This window comes from Loxodonta africana, chromosome 3 (assembly GCF_030014295.1).
Source record: "Loxodonta africana isolate mLoxAfr1 chromosome 3, mLoxAfr1.hap2, whole genome shotgun sequence".
NCBI lineage: Eukaryota > Metazoa > Chordata > Mammalia > Proboscidea > Elephantidae > Loxodonta > Loxodonta africana.
In genome coordinates this window covers 44,536,982-44,553,609 of record NC_087344.1, presented here as the reverse complement: position 1 = coordinate 44,553,609, position 16,628 = coordinate 44,536,982, and the positions used below count along the sequence as shown (strand labels likewise).

At 48.8% G+C, this 16,628-nt stretch overlaps 1 protein-coding gene across 4 annotated transcripts in view; it reads left to right on the top strand.

Moving 5' to 3' along the window:
* Positions 1–16,628, top strand: part of CTNNBIP1 (catenin beta interacting protein 1) — an 81,575-nt gene that overhangs the window by 27,152 nt on the left and 37,795 nt on the right. For 2 of the 4 annotated variants that reach the window (XM_010593136.2, XM_064281246.1), the window contains exon 2: positions 13,290–13,375. The exons of 1 other annotated variant lie outside the window; for it this stretch is intronic. The gene's annotated coding sequence lies outside the window, so the exon portion shown is untranslated. Of the gene's footprint in view, positions 1–12,522; positions 13,141–13,289; positions 13,376–16,628 lie in introns of those variants that run through there. One more of the 4 variants, XM_064281247.1, reaches the window with a different exon arrangement.

Sequence of the window (16,628 nt, the reverse complement as noted above, 5' to 3'; positions counted from 1 at the left end):
TTCTGCGGGTGTGTTGTCCAGATACCACAGAGGCCTTCAGGGACAGGAGGGTGAGAACCACGGAGCCCTCATGGTCAGTCCAGGTGCCTCCTTCCAAGCAAACTCGGCTGCTCTGTGTTGACACCTTCCCCGGGTAGCCAGGACAGCTGGGCACGGATGGCTGTCTGGGTGCTGGTTGTTGGTGGGGGCGTTTTGAATGAGGTCAGGTGGATTTGATCTTCATTCTGCCAGAACATTCACTGAGGGCCTTCATCAGGGTGGTCAGTGCCTGGTGAATGAGCTTCCTGGCTGTGAAAGGACCGGAGTGCTGAGGAATGAAGTGTTCCAGGGTAAATGTAAAGAGGCGCTTGTGGTCCGAAATCCCTGCTGTGTTAGCAGAGGCGAGAGAGGCCCACCTGCAGCCTGAGAGGTAGAGGAAGCCATTTATATTTGTACTTCACAGCTGTCTCCACTCAAGGAGGAGGCCCGGTGTGGCCAACATGGGAGATCCAGCATGGAATACAGACAGGACGGGGCGGGGAGGATTGCAAGCCTTTCCCCATTGCCTTTGTTACTACTTCAAAGTGAATTTTTTCCTAACTCTTAATATTGATTTCAACTCTACAGAAAAGTTAAAAGAGTAGCACAGTGAACACCATGTACTTTTTGCCTAGGTTTACCAATTGTTAGGAATCTCTGGGTGGTGGAAACAGTTACGTGCTCAGCTCTTAACTGAAAGGTTGGAGGTTCAAGTCCACCCAGAGGCAGAAAGGTCTGGTGATCTGCTTCCGTAAAACCAGCCATGAAAACCCTATGGAACACAGTTCTACTCTGACACACGTGGGGTTGCCATGAGTCAGAATTGACTCAAGGGCGACTGGTTTGGTAATTTGGGTTACCAAATTGTTAATATTTTGCCGTATTTGCTTACACACTCCCTCTCTCCACACATACATGCACGTGCGTGCACACACATTTTTTTCTGAACTGTTTGAGAGTAAGTTGCAAGCATTGAGACAGTTCACCAGTGTCTTAGTTACCTAGTGCTACTGTAACAGAAATACCACAAGCAGATGGCTTTAACAAACAGAAATTTATTTTCTCACAGTTGAGGAGGCTAGAAGACCAAATTCAGGGTGCCAGCTCTAGGGAATGGCTTCCTCTGTCTGTTGGCTCTGGGGGAAAACCCTTGTCTCCTTTCAAGATCTGTGGACCTGGAGTTCCTTGGAGATCACCATGTGTCTTGGCATCAACCTTCCCCTGGATCTAAGAGGTTCTCAGCACAGGGACCCCAGGTCCAAAAGACGTACTGCATTCCCGGCGCTTCTTTCTTGGTGGTAGGAGATCCCCCTGATTTCTGCTTGCTCTTTTGATCTCTTTTATATCTCAAAAGAGATTGACTCAAGATAAAAATTAATCCTGTAGTTTGTATCCTGCCTCATTAACTTAACTGCTTCAAATCTTGCCTCATTAACATCATAGAGGTTAGAATTTACAATACATAGGGTAAGTACATTAGATCACAAAATGGAGGATAATTACATAGTACTGAGAACCATGGCCTAACCAAGTTGACACATATTTTGGGGGAACACAATTCAATCCATAACAGCCCATAAATACTTCAGCCTGTATCTCTTAAGAACAAGAATATTTTACAACAGGACTGTAATATAATTATCACAGTCAACAAATGTAATATTGATATAGTAGTATTATTTAATAAATACAGCAAAAAACCAGTTGCCATTGAATCAGTTCTGACTCATGCCAACTCCGTGTTTGTCAGAGTAGAACTTCTCTCCGTAGGGCTTTCAAAGGCTGGTTTTTTAGTAGATCGCCAGGCCTTTCTTCCAAGATGCCTCTGGGCGAGCTTGAACCAGCAGTATTTCAGTTAGCAGCTGAGGGCATTAAATATTTGCACCACCCAGGGACTATCTAATAAATTCTCTATATTAAATTTTCCAAGAGGCCTGGTTGCACAGTGGTTAAGCTCCTGGCTGCTAACCATAAGATCAGTCTGCACCCACCAGCTGTTCTGAGGGAGAAAGATGTGGCAGTCTGTTCTGTAAAGATTTACAGCCTTGGAAACCTTATGGGGCAATTCTACTCTGTCCTATAGGGTTGCTACAAGCCGGACTTGATAGCAACAGTTTTTTATTAAGTTTTCCCCATTTGCCCAATAATGACCTTTATGGCTTTTCCCCCCTCCCCATCCTGGATCCTACTAAGGACCATCCACTGTATTCTATTGTCATGCAGCCTTACCTTCATTTCCAATTGATCTTGGGTTGACAGTACTTGGGGTTGGCTTTTTTTTTTTTTTTTTCCTATAAGGTGGATTTTCATTTTTAGTTCAGTTGAAGTGGGTACTTTTTTTTATATATAGTTTAAATGAAGTTTTACAGAGCAAACTAGTTTCTCATTAAACAATTAATACACATACTGTTTTGTGACATTGGTTGCCGACCCCACAACAAGTCAACGCTTTCCCTGTCTTGACCTTGGGTTCCCCTTTACCAGCTTTCCTGTCCCCTCCTGCCTTCTCATCTTTGCCCCTGGGTGGTATGCCCGTTTAGTCTCATTTTGTTTTATGGGCCTGTCTAATCTTTGGCTGAAGGGTAAATAAACCTCAGGAGTGTCTGAGCTATAAGGGTGTCAGGGGCCATACTCTTGGGGTTTCTCTAGTCTGTGTCAGACCAGTAAGTCTGGTCTTTTTTGTGTGTGAGTTAGAATTTTGTTCTACATTTTTCTCCATCCCTGTCTGGGACCCTCTGTTGTAATCCCTGTCAGAGCAGTCGGTGGTGGTAGCCAGGCACCATCTAGCTGTGCTGGACTCAGTCTGGTGGAGGCTGTGGTAGTTGTAGCCCATTAGTCCTTTGGACTAATCTTTCCTTTGTGTCTTTGGTTTTCTTCATTCTCCCTTGCTCCCAAAAGGATGAGACCGGTAGAGTATCTTAGATGGCTGCTCATAGGCTTTTAAGACCCCAGGTGCTACTCACCAAAGTAGAATGTAGAACATTTTCTTTATAAACTATGTTACGCCTATTGAGCTACATGTTCTGGAGACCGTGTCCCCACAGCCCTCAGCCCAGTAATTTGGTCCCTCAGGGAGTTTGGATGTGTCTACGGAACTTCCATGACGTTGCTTTGGACAAGTTGTGCTGGCTTCCTCAGTACTGTGTACTGTCTTACCCCTCACCAGAGATAACCTAAAGTGGGTATTACTTCTATCAATTTCTGAGCCAGACGGGGCTAATAGGATAGCGGGAAAAAGCATGGGTGAATTCAAATCCAAGCATGTCACTGATTAGCCACGTGGCCTTGGGCAGATTACTTAGCTCTTCTGAGCCTCAGTTTCCTCATCTATAAAACGAGAATAATTCCTACCTTACAGTCTTGTTGCAAGGACTCAAATTAAATGAGACAAGGTCCTGAACATGACTGACATCAAGCCTGGCCCTTAGAAGATGCCCCAGCAAGAACAGTGATTATCACTGTTGTTTTATAACGTCATCCAGCTTCACACGGAGCAGGAAGGAGCTTTGGGTCAGGTTTGAATCTGGGTTGATGATCTCAGGACAAATTCCTACCCCAAGCTCATCCCCTAGGAATGGGGCCACATCCTGCAAAGTCCCCGACTGGCCAGAGCCCTCATTAGGGGACCCGTTTGGCTCATGCAGGCAGAGCAGGGCTGGGGAATGCTGAGCCTGGCTTCTGGATCCAGGAGGCGGAAACGTGGAATTTATTAATTAAGGCGGGTTGCTCATGAGGCCTGAGAGCACAGGAGGTTGCAGTTTAATTATTGAGTGTGGAGCATGTGGCACTTCTCTCGTGCCCTGGTTTTGACATCGCTGGAGGGCTGGGGTGCGGCGTGGTGTGCGTCCCAGCAGGAGCTTCATTTCAGGCTGCAGTGCCACACTCTGTCCTGACCCTGAGCCTGTTTTTATTTGTTGTACACTGAAGAGCAATATAGCAGTGATCAAGAGTCTGGAAATCTGGGTTCAAATCCTACTCTAGTATGAACTAGCTGGGCAGTCACAGATGGGTGACTTTGTCTCTCTGCCCCTCAGTGTCCTCATCTGTAAAACCTAATAGAGTTTTGCGAAGATTAAATGACTTGATAAATGCAAAAGGTTGAGAACAGTGCCTGCCAAGTAGTAAGCCAGAAATATGTGTTAGTTATTGCTTTAAAGAAGTCCCTGAGAGAAGAAAACCAAAGACACAAAGGAAAGATTAGTCTAAGGGACTAATGGACCACAGCCTCCACCAGACTGAGTCTAGCACAACTAGATGATACCTAGCTACTACCACTGACTTCTCTGACAGGGATCACAACAGAGGGTCTCAGACAGGGCTGGAGAAAAATGTAGAACAAAATTCTAACTTACAAAAAAAAAAGACCAGACTTACTGGTCTGACAGAGACTGGAGAAACCCTGAGAATATGGCCCCCAGACACCCTTATAGCTCAGTAATGAAGCCACTCCTGAGGTTCATTTACCCTTCAGCCAAAGATTAGACAGGCCCGTAAAACAAAATGAGACTCAATGAGCACACCGACCTAGAGGCAAGGACTAGAAGGCGGGAGGGGGCAGGAAAGCTGGCAATGGGGAACCCAAGGTCCAGAATGGAGAGTGTTGACATGTGGTGGGGTCAGCAACCAATGTAGCAAAACAATAAGTGTATTAATAGTTGAATGAGAAACTAGTTTGTTCTGTAAACCTTTATCTAAAGCACAATAAAATAAATATATAAAAAGTCCCTGAGTGGTGCAAATGGCTAATGTGCTCAGCTGCTAAATGAAAGGTTGGAGGTTCAAGTCTACCCAGAGGCTCCCTGCAAGAAAAGCCTGGCAATCTGCTTCCAAAAAATCAGCCATTGAAAACGGTATGGAGCACATTTGTACTTTGACACACATGAGGTTTTTGTGAATTTTGAAGTCAGGTGATTTTGATCCTCCCCCCCTCCCAGGAACGTTCAGCAACAATGTCTAGAGACATCCTTGGTTATCACAACTGCAGAGGAGGTGCCACTGGCATCTAGTGAGTGAATGCTAGGGATGCTGCTAAACCTCCTACAATGGGCAACACAGTCCCCGACACCACAGAATTTTCTGGCCTTGAATGACCCTAGCAGCAAGCTTGAGAACCCCTGCTTTAAGCACCCCAAGTGATGTGGGGGTGGAATGTGGAGGTGGGGTCCTGTACTGCCCCAGCATCTCCTTGTCCCATATGTGTCATTTCTTTGAGCCAGTTGGGGGCTCACGGACAAACCGGGAAGGAAAAATGGAGGAAAGGAAGCTGCTGGCATTTTAAACCTTTGAATTCTTATTGTTTGCTTAATTTTACCCCCACCCCTGTATCCTGTAACAAAATATCAAATACATTGTCTGTGTCACCTTTTGAGTCTTATCGTTAATTTTTGTTCTTCTTAGGTGCGGTTGAGTTGATTCTGACTCATGGCGACCCCATTTGTTGCAGAGTAGAACTGCCCCATAGGGCTTTCTAGGCTGTTATCTTTATGGGAGCAGATTGCCAGGTCTTTCTACCACAGAGCCTCTGAGCAGGTTCCAGCTGCCAGCCTTTCAGTTAGCAGCCTAGCACTTAAACCTTTGTGCCACCAGGGCTCTTTTTATCATTAGTAATGCTAACTAATATTTATTGCCTGCTTGCTATGTATCAGGGCCTGTGGCAAGTGCTTTATATATTCTCTCATTTAATTTTCACCAGCAGCCATTGAAGTGGTACTGTTATCATTCCCGTCTTACAGATAAGGAAACTGAGGCTTAGAGATAGGAAAGGTTGTGAGCTGTCTAAATTTAATTCCTGATCTTCCCCCAACACCATTCCATTCCTGTCTCCCCCTTCTCGGTTGCTAGGAACACAGACCTTCAGCAGCTCAACCCAGAAGCATGAGAGTCATGCCCCCCACCCTGTCACTGTCCTGCCTGAACCCAGCCACTCCATACGCTTAACTGCCACCTCCCTCTTCTGAGACCCTGGCATCTTTTGCCAGGACTCCTGCCAGGGCCTGCTTCTCACCTCCCCACTTCTTTTCCTGTGGTTTCCTTTCCATTTCAGCAGTCAGGATGGCCCTGCCAAAACTTAAGTCAGACCAGGTCGTTCTCTCCTTAAACACGACTTCACAGTAGCTTACCTTTCATACAGGTCAAAGTTGGGGTTCTCATAGAGGCGTCTATGGCCCTAATGGTGCCCCCCAGTTCATCTCCTCTCCTCTGTCCACTGCTCTGGCCGCACACACAGGCTTTGTTGCTGTCCCACCAAAACAGCCGTATGCTCATACAGCTTCCACACTCTCCTTGGGGTCTCCCGTGGCCCCTTGGTCACCTCCTTCCACTCTGACCACACTATCGAAAGTTGTACCCCTCACCCCCACATTCCCATGCCCCTTTACCCCCTTCGGTTTTTTATCATAGCGCTTATTACCTCCTTTTGTGTTTGTTATCTACCTATCGATTACTTTTTGCTTATTGCCCACTCTCCCCCTCACTAGATTGTACATAGGAATTCTTTTTATTGTGCTAAAAAATATATATCAGAACGTTTGCCATTTCAACAATACTCACGAGTATAATTCAGTGATATTAATTAATTTCAACCATTACCATTATCCGTTTCCAAATTTTTCCATCACCCTGAACAGAAACTCAGTACCCCTAAGCGGTGACTCCCTCTTTCCCCTCCCTCTTATTCCTGGTAACCACTAATAGTTCCAATGGCCTTTGAGTTGATGCCAACTCAGAGAGACCCCATGTGTGTCAGAGTAGAACTATGCTCCAGGGCTGATTTTTTGGAAGTAGATCACCAGGCCTTTCTTCAAGGTACCTCTGGGTAGACTCAAAATTCCAACCCTTCTGTTAGCAGCTGAGTACGTTAACTGTTTGCGCCACCCAGCGACCCCAACCACTGATAAACGGGTCTGTATACTTTTGGCTGTTCTAGGTATTTCATGTAAGTGGGATCACACAATATTTGCCCTTTTGCGACTCGTGTATTTCACTCAGCATAATGTTTTCAAGGTTCATTCATGTAGCATGAATAAGGACTCCATTTCTCCTTCTGGCTAAGTAGCATAGGGATTTTTGACTGTTTTTCCACCGATGCATCCCAAAACATAGTAGGTGTGTGATACATTTGTTGATTGGTTGAGTGACCAAGTTGCTCCAAGGCCACACAGCTGGTAAGTGGCAGGGCCAGGATACCGTCTCCTGGGAGCCTCCATGACAAGGCCATCTTCTGGTGCCCTCTCTCCATGAAGCCTGGCTACATGGAGCCTTTCTTGCATACTGGCCCTGCACAAAGAGTTCCCTATTTCCTCCAGTTCCTCCCTGTGTGTGTCTGGCCGTGCATGCTGGTTTATGTGCTACTGTGTGTTTTGCTGTTGTGACCTAGCATGGCTCCATAGCCTTATTTCTGTGTATCGGCATAGTTCGTGTGTAGAAGATGGAAGAAGGGCCCGTCCAGACTCACCTGTCTGAGATCTTCAGTGGTGTCACGGGAATGGGGTACAGTTTCTGTGCACCCATCTCACTCTCCCTGTCTTTCTCTTCCTCAGGCTTCCTTGGGCAGCTGACTGTGAGCTGGTGATAAGGGACACTTGGTTCATATGCCTTGTTCTGGATTTTATAGGCAGGAGAGAAGCTTTGTGGTTGTGGGTCCCAGCTGCTTTGGGGTACTCGGCGTCTCTCCTTCAGTTCCGACTTGTAGCTGGAGGCGGGGGCCTCACCCTCACTGCAGAGGGGGTAAAGGAGCTGGGAACAGGTAGGGCTCAGTATGTAGGGCCTGGCCCCTCAGGAGCTGTTGGGTGCCAGCATAGATGCTCAGTGGAGGTGTGTTCCTCCTCCTCAGGCTTCCTCGCCCTCAAGGCTGCTTGCTTGTAATTCTGCCTCCTTGACCTCTTCCTTAGCCACAGGACCTGGCCCCTGGAGAAAGCCCCAGGCTGGGCTCTGCATGGCCCCAGACTGCCAGCCACTCTGGCTGCTCTGAGTACTGATCTCTTGCTTCTTGTTTTAGGCTGAAGAATTTGCCTGGAGCAGTTCTCAGGGGAAGGCAGCCTGTGAATTTACCTTAGCTCTATCCTCCCCACTGGCTACCTGGCAGTCCTGCAGCCCCAGCTCACTGTCCCAGCAGCCAGCAGGGCCTCCTCTGTCCTGCTCCTTCCTGCAGCCCACCCCGCCCAGTGCAGCCGTGCACAACAAGCAGCTGCGGCTAGTCTGCCTGGGCCTGCTCTCTCTTCTCCCTGTGCTTTCCCACCCTCTCTTCACCCTCTTCCTCTCCTCTCACTTACTCCCCACCTGCCATCTCTCTTCGATTCCTAAAGACCTTTGCCATTCTCCCCGTCCCTGGCTTCCAGCATCTTCTTGGCCTTCTTCTCACTCTCCAAGAGTTAGGATGTAGCCTTGGGAAGACCCTCCCATGAACCTTGAAGCACTGTTAGCTAACCTACCTGTGTCTCTGCCTCTCCCTACAGACACTACCACCTGTGCTTGACTGTCCCCACCCCCAGCCAGGAGGCAAACCTAAGACTGAGACTCCATCTGAGCCTGTGATGCTGAGAGCTGGTCCAGGACAACACTCTCACAAAGCAGGCGGGCAGACAGCACAGAACAGCATGTGGCTGCATGGGAACGGAGGCACGTTCCCAGTTCCGTAGACCATTGCATGGGAACGGAGGCACGTTCCCAGTTCCATAGACCATTACGAGGACAGGACAGATGAGCTTCTGCCTCTGCCCCACCCCTTGTGTGTGTGTGTGTGTGTGTGTGTGTGTGTGTGTGTAGCTTTAAACAGACAGTCACACATGGCAGGTGCTATGATGGAGCCTGGGGTAGGCCTGACCTAGGCCGGGGTGCCTGGGTGGGCCAAAGGCAGAGCATACAGCCCAGCCTCCTCCCTGTCCCCTCTCCTCCTCCCCAGAAAATCCATCTGTTTCAGGCCGGGTTCTCTACAGACGCAAAGCCAATAGGAGATAAAGATAGAGGGGAAGATTTATAGCTATGTTTTAATTTATTTATTTTTACTTATTTTAAGGAATTGGTTCTTGTGATTGTGAGGGTTGGCAAGTCTGAAATTTGTAAGGCAGACTGGCAGGCTGGAAACTCAGGCAAGAGTTGAGATTGCAGCCTTGCACCCGAAATTCTTAGGGCAGGCCAGGGGCCTGGAAACTCGGGCAGGATGTCTATGCTAGTCTTACAGACTTCAACTGATTGGATGAGGCCCACTCCCATTATGGAGGATCATTTCCTTTATGTAATACCTTCCCTGCAACATCTAAACTAGTGCTTGACCAAACACTGGGCACCACCCCCCCAGCCTAGTGGACATATAAAATTCACCACCACACCCCCCTCACACCCCTCCGAGCAGCTCTCACCTGCATTTCGAGGCTTTTCTACGTGGACTCCCTGTCGTCACCTTGAGAGCCACACTCTGACTGAGCTCATTCGATTCAGCCCCAACAAGTCTTCTTATTATCTAAGCAGCAGGACTGTTCTCCCAGGCAGACATTCAGAGCCCTTTGTGCCCTCCCGGAGCCCCTCCCTGCACCCTTCTCCACACCCCTCTTCCGGATCTGTTGATTTTGAAGTCTGGAGCAGCCTCCTCCCTCGCCCACTCCTCCCATTTCTGTTGCCAGCATCTGATCCAGGACCACCATTCACACCATATCCTCGTAACATCCTCCGTGGCATCTCCCAACTCTGGTCCCATGGCTTTGCCCCCCCCATCACTTGCACACTGGCATCACACTGATCCCCGCATACCCTGCCTTTCCGCAAAAGTCCACTGTAATGGATTGAATTGTGTCCCCCCCCAAAACATGTGCCGGAAATCCTAAACCCCCGTACCTGTGGGTGTAATCCCATTTGGGGGTAGGACTTTCTTTGTTATGTTAATGAGACCATGCCAGTGTAGGGCATGTTTTAAGCCAATCACCTTTGAGATATAAAAAGAGCAGATTAGGCACTTAGAAGGAAAAACAAACAGAGGGGAAGATGCATACCATGTGAAAACTGCCAATGAGCAGAGGAACAGAAGCTGAAAGGAGACAAAGATCTTCCCCCAGAGCTGAGAGAGGAAGCCTTTCCCTAGAGCTGGTGCCCTTAAGGCGGACTTCTAGCCTCCTGAACTGTGAAAAAATAAATTTCTGTTACAGCAGCACTAACTAAGTGACTAAGACAGCTACTCTGCTCCGTAACTTCTGACCGGGCTCGGGCAAAGCTCAGAGCAGACCTTCCGGACTCTCTCTCCTCCCTGTATTTCTGCTCTGGGCATGGTTCCACCAATCCCCTGAGTGCGCTGTGAGTCTGTAGGAGGTACCCCCTCTCTGTGCACCAGCCTCACTAGTTCCCTCCCTTTATTCAGGTCCCGCTTCTTTCCCAAGTGCCCCCGCCCCATTCCAGTCCATAGTGTTTCCCAGACCTAGTGGCTACCACAATTTGTCTGTCTCCAGACACTTCATGGATGTTCCCTGTGGAACCAACTCTGTCTGAAAGAGGAATCCACTGCTTTCGAACCGCGCTGGGCATCTCCGTGCCCAGGAGTCTGTCCTAGCTATTGAGCCTGCCTCTCTTTATCCTGGGACCCAGGAAGCTCCCCACCCCCACCATTCACAGCCACGCATCAGTCTGGGCTCCTGCCCTGTAATCCTACCTGAGACTTCCTGAGCCTTCTCGCTCCGGCTCCCCAAGCCTCAGGCACACCTTTTCTTCTTCCAGTTTCAAAGGCCTTGTCTCTTACTGCCCTTGGGCATTTGCACACGTGCTGAACCTCCTGCCAGCTCCTCCTAGTCACTCCCTGGGGATGCTTTCCCTGTCTCCCAGGGCTGGATCAGGCTCCCAGCTGCATCCCCGGGGCACCTCATTCTTACCCACTCGTCACCCTGGCTGAGGATGGATTCACCTGGGGAATGACTTGAGTAATGTCTGCCCCCCCACCCCGCAGCTCCCTGCGAGCCCCTCATCACAAGCTCACCTGTGTGTGCCTGTTTTGCACACCTCTGTATCCTCAATGTCTAGCACAGGGCCTGGCCAGAAATAGATGCCCAATCATTTGGTCAGTAAATGAGTGAACTTCCATGCTTACTGAAGAGCGGTTCCCTGTGCCTACAATGCCCTTCCCCTCCTTCTCTACCCAAAAAACTCCTATTCATCCTTCAAGACCCAGTGTCTTCTCCAAGTGCCCTTGGCAGCTAGTCCTGCCCTCCCTTTGTGTTCTCATAGATTATTGAACACCTGGGGCTTTTTTCCCCTCTTGTCTCTGAGCTCCTCAGGGAGAGTGCTTGGCACAATACATCACATGTGGTTGGCACTCAGGAAGTGTTTGTGTCTTAACCTAACCTCTCCTATGGCCTGTCGTCTCATATTGTTTGATTTCTGTTTGCCTTGTATAGTATTCCTCAGTCATTTGGTCAGCTCCTAGAAGACAGGCCCAGGGACTTGGAGCCTCAGTTTCCTCCTCTATAAATTGGGAACACTGACCTGATGATTATAAAATGGCAGATAGAACAGCTGGCTGTGAATCCCTGGACAGTCCCCATGCTTTTGACCCCTTTCCCTTAAAGTCCCCCTCTGCTTCTGGGAAGGGTCTGAGCCCTGTAGAGAGTAGAAGGATAATTGTCTGTCATGGTAGTTGAAGTAATTGAAGCCCTTCAGACATGGGAGAAGGCTGGCTTTTTTCATCTCTTTTTGAAGGAATGTGGGGACCAGGGTGGAAAGTTCCCCAAGGTTCCTTGGTATTTCAGTGCTTTGATATCTAGAGGAATGAGAAGAGCATTAATTGCTGTTGATGGTCTATTCCTAGAGGGGGTAGTTTTATGGGGAAAGGGGTAGCAGTGGCAGGTGATAGCTCTTCCATCCCAGGACTATCTGCTGGTTGAAGGGACACGCACTTAGAGGTTTCGAATGGTATGTACCATTAGGGGAGGCTTTTGAAACCTCACTTTCTCTGGAAAACACATTTTCCTCAGCCCCTTGTGTAAGCAAATAGCTTTCTTCGCAGAAATTGTGGAAAACAGTGGAAAAGGGGTTTCAACATTTCCTCGGCCCTGCACCTCCCTCAGAACAGATTTCTCAAAATGTGGCACACAGACCTCCAGCCCCAGAGTCACCTGAGGCCGAGTGTTTTAAATGCAGATTTCTGGGCCCGCCTTTCTGTCGTCTTTGCAGGGGCTGAGAGCTGGTTACTACCTCTCAGCCCCGTCTCTGGGTGGCGTATATAGGGTCATGAGGTCTGTGTGCCATATGAAAAAAGTGGTGCGGGCTGGAGCAGGTGGGCAAGACTCTTTGGCTGCCCTGGCCTGCCTCTTCCTATGCTTTCAACCTGTTCGCAGAGGACTTCTGGGAAAGCAGAGGGCAGCCGCAGCACCCCCCTGCCCACATCCCCGTTAGACTATACCGCAAGTGTGACGCGAGCAGTGAGATTGTCTGTGGAAGGCAGAAGAAAAGAACGTTGCCTTCTTTGATTTCTGGAAGAGGTATGTTTGGGACAAATAGGCATGTGACCAGGCTAGCAGGTTGTAAATTCACTGCAAGAGTGTTTTATGTGTCCTGGGGGGCAGGGGTGCGGATCGTTAACGTGCTTAGCTGCTCTCTGAAAGGTTGGCAGTTGAAGTCCACCCAGAGGCATCTTGAAGAAAAGTCTGATGACCTGCCACCAAAAACTCAGCACAGTTCTATTTTGACACACGTGGGGTCGCCATGAGTTGGAATGGACTTGATGACAGCTGGTTTGGTGTTTTGGCTTTTGGTGTTTTATGTGTGTGTATAACGTGTCTGTGTTCATTTATGTTACGTATACAACTGCAGATATTCATTAAGCACACAGACATACTTAGATGAACTATCTGAGCCCAAAGGAGGTGGAGCTCCACGTACCTGGGCCGCCATGTCATGTTTTGTCTGATGGGCGGAATGCCATCTCACCTAGGTGTGGGACCTGCCCATCCTGAAGTGATTCATTCTGGTCCACGACATCTCTGAGCACAGCCCATCAATTAGCAGCGGTGACTAACAAGGAGAAGAGGTGTGCTATGTTGAGCAGGCTGACCTGCTTTGGCCGGAAATGACAAGCTAGTTTAGCTGCAGTCAGCACCTTCTCCCAGAGGTCTTGGCGCAAGTTCTCCAGGCTGGCCTGACCCACAGGTATTGCTGGGCCATGGCTGAGCCCATGGCCGTGAGCTTCCCGCCAGCATTTCTGGTCCATCAGCGTGGGGCATGGGTTCTGGCTTGAGCCCGGCAGCCGTCGGGACCCTCCTAGATCTTCACATGACTCGTGTTCTGTGTTTCCACAGGGCGGCACCTTCCTATTTCTCCTTAGCCGCTGCCCTCCCCGTCACAGTTGAGCACCTGTTTGCCTGAAGTTAATTTCCAGAAGCAGGTAAGGACTGAGGGAAAGGGCTCTCCAGTGTGGTTCTAGAACAGTGTCGGGAAGGGGGCCTGGGCTCTCAGGTGCCAGGCTGACTGCGGAGTTAACTCCTCCTGTTTCTCTTCTCCACCGTTCCCAGTCATGCTCGTTCCTCAGGTTTGCAGGCTCTTAGGGTGGATGATGTGGTGCTGCTGACTTGGTTTAGCTGTTCGATCACGTGCAGACTCTGAATTACTATGTGATATCAGCTCTGTAAATCCCATACATTACATTGTATTTGTGTGCAGTGTTGCACTTTAAATACAACAAACTATAAATACACTTTTTTAAATGCAAGCATTTAAAATACACAATGATTTGTTTTTAAATGGACAGAGCAAAAGACAAGTGCCAGGACCCATGGGGCAGAGGCGACTTGTGTATCTGAAGGACTCCCCTTGCTGTCTGGTCCAGCCTGAGGTTACTTGATATTGGTCTAACAGGTGCAAGACTGTCCTGGATCTAAGTGTATTTTCTAACTAATGTAAATGTGGTGTTCAACAGCATTAGCTTCAACCTTATAAATAAAAAAGAGTGCAGGCGACTGTGTCTGTGTTCAGGACCACTCGTGCTGTCAGAGGAGCCGGTGCTCAAAGCAACTGACCAGAATGGGTTGCCTTTCCTAGATGGGAGAGACCCAGGCCGGCAGCCTAAGTCTCTGATTGCTGCATGATCGCAATATTCAGCAATCATTCGGGTCCCTCCTGCCCTTACCTCCTAATCCTTCTAAAGCGAGATCAGCAGCTTAGAAGCTGGCGGTCACATATTGGTAGAGGTTAGGTCCCTGCCGAAGCTGTGTAAGAGCATGATGTCTGAGGACACCTCTTACAAATGACCTCTCATGTCCCCTGGAGAACGTAGCTTGGCCTCTCATACCTAGAGCTTTTCGCCACTTTATAGGAATCTGTGCAATGGTTGGGAGCCACTTCCTCACTGTTCTGCCTGGACCAGCTGCGTTTCCTCCAGCAGAACTGATGGGAGACTGTGGGGACAGTGTGGGGTACATTTGTGTGTCAGAAATGAATCCATGTACCTCAGTATCTCTTAATTGCCTTTACCCCAGTCAGATAGAATTTTCTGGGGTTGCACCCTCTTTTCGCCTAACACGTAGCCGTCCGTGGCATACTATGTAGACACCAACCTCCTCCCTCACTATTTGCTTGGATGGTTGATGGTTGCCTCTTCTCCCCTCTCCCATTTCCCTTTCCCTAGTCAGCTTCTTGGAGCCCTGGTGGCATAGTGGTTAAAAGCTCAGCTGCTGACCAAAAGGTAGGCAGTTCGAATCCACCAACTGCTCCTTGGAAATCCTGTGGGGCAGTTCTGCTTTGTCGTGGATAGGGTCACTCTGAGTCAGAATCAACTCTATGGCAACAGGTTTTTAGTCAACTTCTAGAATGTTATGTCTTAAGAGAGAGAGAGTGTTTTGTCTCTGACTTGGGCAGTAACACAGAGAGACTTCTGTAGACTTCAGAGTGGAAGCACCACTACATTTCAAGCCATGGGATGATGATGAGGACTGCTGGGAGACCGTAACAAGAAGCGTCATTACTCTCAGATCCTCCCCAGAGAGCCGCATGAATAAGTATGTCCAGATTAGTTGGAATTTATGTAATTTAAACACAGTTTGATGGAGACTGGTTCTTGCTCCCTACAGGGGAGAATAAGAATTCTCAAGTGAAGTTAGTCTGGTACCTGTCAGAGTTGTGATGCGTGTTTGCTTGCCTAGGCAGCAGCCCAAGCACACTTTAACACACCTGTGGCACAGCAGCCACAGAAACGTCTGTGTTTGTGTTGATTGTGATTTATTCTATTCGTTGTTAATTTTCCTCTCTTCGTACCCTTACTGCAGGTCCTGTTTCAGATAGAATTATGTAAACCAGCCATTCTAGACCATTTGGATTGAAGTGCAAAGGGCTGGAACTTGTGCTTGTGGGCTGCTCTGGGCGACTCCTCTCTTGTAGGCAGCAGAGTGCTGTCAGCTTGTAGCTGGAGCTAGAAGAATACTAGATAACCAGACTATTTAGAAATTATAAGTTAAGAGTATTCCCTAAAGCAAGAAGAGCCAGGTTAAGAAATGGTATCTGCCAGGGAAGCCTGGTGAAGTGAGAGTACTCTGGCTCCAAATGTCTGCCCAGGCAGCTGCTCAGACACCCAGTTATATCCCAGGCCCAGCAAGCCCCCTGCCCATTATATCGTGAGGTATCAGAGGCCCTGGGGGCAGTGAGGACTCGACGGGATACCCAGGAGAAAGCATCCTGTGAGTACGGGTTGTTGGACAAAGCAAAATTTCTGCTCTGAAGGATATCTAAAAATGTAACATGACTTTGTGATGTGGAACAGACATCCCCTCTGTAAGCACCTACTGTGCACCAGGACCCCCAGGTAGGTCCTGGGGATGTGCCTAAGGGAAACAGACATACATCCTTGCCTAGGTAGAGCTGGCGTTCTCCGTGAACAAGTCGATCTTGCTCTGGGCCCTGGGACTGGAGCGTGGCTTCTGATGCCAGGACCAGGGCAGGTGTGATATGTATTCCACCTCAGGTGTTCACTGGGGGCTAAGGATTGGCTTGCTTGAACCAGATTGGAAAGTTCCCTCCCTGAGCCTGTTGGGGTGGTGAGTGGGGGTGTGACACACACTGGAGCTGTGGTTCTTTTATGTGTGGCGACACCTAGTGGCCTGTCACTTGTATCTCACACTCACAAACCAAAAAAAAAAAAAACCAAACCGGTGCCTTGGAGTCCATTCTGACTCATAGTGAGCCTATAGAACCCAGTAGAACTGCCCCATGGGGTTTCCAAGGAGCAGCTGATAGATTACAACTGCCAGCCTTTTAGTTAGCAGCCATGGTAGCTCTTAACCACCAAAGCTCTCATGCTCATGAGGGGAGCAAATGAAAACTAACCCTTGGTCATAATACAGAATTGGAAGATTTTTACTCCTGGAATGCCTGGCTCTCAGTTTGAAGGCTTTACAGAGCACTTCAGGTGCCCTTTGGAGAACACGGGAGTCCCTGGGTGGCGCAAACAGTTAATGCACTTGGCTGAACTGAAGGGCTGGAGGTTCAAGTCCACCCAGAGGCACCTTGGAAGAAAGGCCTGGTATATACTTCTCAAAAATCAGCCATCAACAACCCCACATAGCACAGTTCTACCCAGCACACACGGGGTTGCCAGGAGTCAGAGCCAACTCAAACTCGAAGACATCTGTTAACTGGTTTGGATAACA